Consider the following 5,517-nt stretch of genomic DNA (forward strand, 5'->3'; position numbering starts at 1 on the left):
GAGGGGGCGAGAACGTGCGCTGTTGCGCAGTGGCGGAGCCATGAAAAATGTCCCATGAGCTAGGGGGCCTAGCATTCCTATCCTTTACGAGGAGGGCCAATTCATCAACTTAAACCATTTTTACCAGCAATTGTCTAACAATCACATTCATATTAGCCTCAATATATAGTGATGTTAGGGGGGGCAGGGCCCTTGCTGCCCCTGTCTTCGCCATTGTGCGCGCGTCTGAGAGATGAAGCGGAAGGCATGGATGATGAGAGGGGGGCGTTGGATATATAATTAATGTGGGTGTATTAGCTATATATGTAATCCTATATAGAGAGGTATAGATTGATCGATGTGGACGTGGGAAAGAGGGTGAGACCTTACTCGATATATAGATTGATCGGTTTATGTGGAAAACTATGAAAGACCTAGCTATACACACACACATAGAGGAACATCGATCGTTGCGCATGCACGTGAGAGATAAAGAATGCCCGATATGATGGAGAGGGGGATGTGTGTGTGTGCCTTCATGGGAGACCGACCTGAAGAAAAAGATTGCATGTGTGCGATGGATAATGCCGACTGGTAGTGTGTGTGCATGCATGCACGAGAGAAAGTTAGTGGTACAATTATAAAGAGAAGACCAATGTGTGGGTGTAAAAGACTAGGTGAGGTCATAATCAATGTAAATTTGAATTCAAATATTTGAATAAGAGATCATGATGTTTGAAACCCATGCATGCATGAATATAACGGAGATCTACGCGGTGTGGTTTGGAAACGAGCATGTTGTAATGTATACACATTGAACAAGGTCAGACTGGTTTGAATTTGAGATACCGATGGCAGACATCGTTTGGCCACATTGCATCCGTGCATGGACACACTATTATAATTGGAGATGATGGGTGGCTTTCGCATCACATAACTATATCTATACCCCTATATATATATTATTTTATATTTTCTATATAGTGTGCAGATAACTTTAACTTTGAAAGATGGTCGTTGGATGAGGCCAATCCGATGGTGCAGAGCTGGCAAATTTGAGCACTACTGGCCATTGGATATCATCTAGATTCCACCAGATTTTGCCACATGTACAATCTAGAAGACTCTATGGTTGAACTTAAGCATAATGCACAAACCTCAAAACACAAGCACTTCTTCTTTGTTCTAGAATCTCCCGTATCAGAATTGCCCAAATGTTTCTCTACATGATTTGTTTTTACTTTATGCCTTACAACGCACAATTCCATGAATCTTAAAATAGATTAGCTTTCTTTAATACTAGATGATTTTGAATGAAATGAACTATAAGAATTAAACGAACATCTACATCATGCATATATGACTCAAAGCTTACATGCTATAATGTGGTATTTATTCATAATTTGGTTGCCAAATCTCATGCGTGCAATGCACGTGTACCTTACTAGTCTAAATGGTGTCTGTGTGTGTGTTGTGCGTGTTAAACACATTGTACATAGTATATCATACTAGTCTAAATTGTCTTTTTTGGTACACGTTAAGCTTGTTCTCCCGAAATTTCAAGCCGCGCCTTGTTATGCCGAAATTTCAAGCTAGCGTCTCTGTCTATCATGCTGCGAAACTCCCGCCTCTTCAACCCACGCCTTGTTACGCTGAAATATTTAAGATAAATCTTTGTCTCGTTGTGCTCCGACAACTCCCTCCATCTCAACCCGCGTCTTGCTATTCCAAAATTACAACGCGCGCTGTCGGTGTCAAAACCGGCGGATCTCAGGTAGGGGGTCCCGAACTGTGCGTCTAAGGCGGATGGTAACAGGAGGCGGGGGACACAATGTTTACCCAGGTTCGGGCCCTCTGATGGAGGTAATACCCTACTTCCTGTTTGATTGATCTTGATGATATGAGTATTACAAGAGTTGATCTACCACGAGATCGTAGAGGCTAAACCCTAGAAGCTAGCCTATGGTATGATTGTTGTTGTCCTACGGACTAAACCCTCCGGTTTATATAGACACCGGAGGGGGCTAGGGTTACATAGAGTCGGTTACAAGGGAGGAGATCTACATACCCGTATTGCCAAGCTTGCCTTCCACGCCAAGGAAAGTCCCATCCGGACATGGGACGAAGTATTCAATCTTGTATCTTCATAGTCCAATAGTCCGGCCAAAGGATATAGTCCGGCTGTCCGAGGACCCCCTAATCCAGGACTCCCTCAGTAGCCCCTGAACCAGGCTTCAATGATGATGAGTCTGGCACGCAGATTGTCTTTGGCATTGCAAGGCGGGTTCCTCCTCCGAATACTCCATAGAAGATTTTGAACACAAAGATAGTGTCTGGCTCTGCAAAACAAATTCCACATACCACCGTAGAGAGAATAATATTTCCACAAATCTAATCTGCTGACGCATCTTGCAGCATGACATCACACCACGGCCTGGTCATTATTCGAACTATTTTTCACAACCAGCCACTGCACATATCGCGAGGCGGTTTCCTTGGCACGTCTTGTCGAAGCAGAGATCGTGTCCCCTTATCACGGGATTCTCATCAATACGGGTGTGGGTAACCCAACCGCGCCATCAATTACGGCGCCTGGGGAATAAGCGATTTTTCCAGGTAAGTGGGGAGGCGCATCGCCTCTTCTGCCCTTATAAAGGGACAAGGATTCACCCTTTTTACCCACGCCTTCTTCCTCCTTGCTCATCCATTCTTGCGCACTCGAGCTCCAGCGCCCAAGTTCGCGTTTTTCTCCTCAAACCACTCCAAGCATGTCCGGAGCGGGGAGGCAAGTGGATGGTCTCCTCCGTTATGGAGGAGAACATCACAAAGCTACGGGGATCCGGATATCTAGCCGCGGATATCTCACACCGGCTGCCAGATGCGGGGCAGATCATCCCTACGCCAGAGCCCCATGAGAGGGTGGTTTTCCTTACCCACTTTTTCCGCGGACTGGGATTTCCCCTCCACCCGTTTGTCCGCGGGCTCATGTTCTACTACGGGCTGGATTTTCACGATCTGGCCCCCAATTTCATCCTCAACATCTCGGCGTTTATCGTCGTGTGCGAGGCTTCCTCCACATCAGGCCCCACTTCGGTCTGTGGCTGAAGACCTTCAATGTTAAACCGAAGGTGGTGGTCGGCCAGCAAGCGGAGTGCGGAGGCGCCATGGTGGGCAAAATGCCTAACGTCACCTGGCTCGAAGGCTCCTATGTGGAGACCATAAAGGGGTGACAATTGGGGTGGTTCTACATCACCGAGCCGCGTGACACCAACTGGGTGGCGGCCCCCAAATTCCGATCCGGAATCCCCACGCAGCTCACCTCCTGGAAAGAGAAGGGCCTATCCTGGGGTTCATCGGTGGAGCTGACTGGACTCTAGAAATGCATCAGAAACATGATGAGCAAGAAAATCAAGCTCGTCAACATGGTCTAGGTCATGCTCTTCTGCCGGATCCTCCCGTGTCAACGACGGGTATTCAATTTGTGGGATTTCGACCCGGCCGAGCACCAGAGGCTGTGAGAGCTCTTCGACACGATGCACAAGGACGTCTGGAAGGTGCTGTTCAAGGGCGCCGAGGTACCCCCTCCCCTTACCGAGGACCGCGGACTCAACGCAAAGCGCCCGGTAAGTTTTTATATCTCATAGGATATTTATTTTCCCCAATTTAATCATGTGCGGGATCTAATCCTCCATGCCATTTAAGAGGACTGGGTAGAGATAGCGGAGTAGATCGATTGCCCAGCCCCCCTACCTTAAGATCCTACAGATGCTCTCCTAACGGAGATGCTGGTTCCGGCGCCTTACGAGGTGCCGATGAAGAAGGCCAAGAAGAAGGCCACAGGGACCCGAAAGGGTCTCTGGCGCAAGGTTATATCGGACTCATCGTCCGAAAACTCCGAGGCGCACTCCTCCCCCAAAAACGAGGAGGAGGAAGAGGAAAGTCCCCCCCCCCCCAGCTGGGGGAGACAAGAAAAGGAAGGCCGCCCCAACCGGGGAGGCCGAAGGGTCCAAGAAGGGAAGGACCCTCCTCCCGGACTGCTCCACGACGGCCGCCTACAGCAACGACGAGTGGTTGCCTAGGGACAAGCCCCTGGCGGAGTCGTAAGTATCAGGATACCATAGTAATGCATGGTATGTTTTATTGCACTGCTTCTCATCACGCCGAACATGATTATGCAGTCCGTCCCGAGCCCATACCGACGTATCTACGCCGGATGGTTCTTTGGACCCGTCGGATATGAATAGCCATTCACTTCCGACCGCCTCCACCCCTCGCCCTACGGACAACATCGAGGTGTTGTTTCAAAGGGCACCGAGCCGAGGGGAGGTAGTCCTGGAGGCGCCTCAAGGCGGCGTTCCGGACCCTAGGCGCAAGGGGAGCAAGACTCCCATGGGCTCCGAATTCGGCCTCCAGCCGAACACTGCGCCGGAACCTCCAGTGGTTCTGGACTCTGTGAGGCGACCCCCCGTTAAGAGGGGCAAGCCGCCTATGCCGGTGGCCTCTGTCCATCCAGAGGCACTGGACAACTTGCTGGAAGCGCTTCAGGGCGCTTCCATCGATGAAGAACACCGCACTATCATGAGTGCGGTGGTCAAGAAGGTTCAGTCCGCCAAGAGCGGACTGACTGAAGCCTGTGCTAGCCTCCTAACAGGTTTTGAGGTAAGTGACCAGATTATAAGAGAATGTTACCGCATAGACACTAGCCCCTGATGCTCTGTTTGGCGTTTGCGAAGAAAGGCCGAATAGAGGATCAAATAATAACCACAGGAGTCTAATCGAAATATGTCTATGTGCATATGCAGGCTTCACTGCTAGCCGCTGCCGCACGTACTGCGGAGGTTGCCGCACTGAAGCGGGACCTTGAGCGGTCCAAGGAAGAGCTTGGCCTTGCCAAAAGGCACCTCAAAGAGAACAAAGGTAAGTTATACCCCGTCTGTATGTTGATAAGAAAAAACAAGGGTGGTTTCTTAGATCATAGGATCGTCATGAATTTTGCTAGGGGCCACGACCGAAGTGGCGACCCTGAAGAAGGCGCTGTCCGAGGCCGAGGACAAGGTGGCCAAGGAGCGCATTGAGCGAGAAAAACAAGAGGCCCGGGTGGGCGAGGTGCATCAAGAGCTCCAGGCTCTCGAAAAAAACACGAGTCCTTAGAGCTTGACTCTAAGACGCGAGAGTCCGAGCTTGCGAAGGCCCTCGAAAGCGCACAACACGCCATGGCCGAAGCCCAAAAGGCCCTCCAGGAAATTGAGGCAGTTAAGAAGATAGCGGCGAGTAAGGCATTCATTATGCAAAGCAAGCATGTGAAAGAAAATTTATTTTTACTTACCCGAGTTCGGAGCTCTCCAGGAGCGTTCGCAGATATGCTCCGCGGTGTGTCAGATGCCGCGGAGTTCTACCGGGCCGAGGAGGGGAGCTCGACGGAGAAGTTGTTCTGGTCTCAGTATACTGGGACCGAACACCCCATGCCATTGAGCGACCAGCTAAAGCAACTGGTCGAGCTCCACAAGGCAGCCGAACAGGCCATGAAGGGTCTTATAG

This window comes from Aegilops tauschii, chromosome 7 (genome assembly GCF_002575655.3).
Source record: "Aegilops tauschii subsp. strangulata cultivar AL8/78 chromosome 7, Aet v6.0, whole genome shotgun sequence".
In the NCBI taxonomy this organism is placed as follows: Eukaryota; Viridiplantae; Streptophyta; class Magnoliopsida; order Poales; family Poaceae; genus Aegilops; species Aegilops tauschii.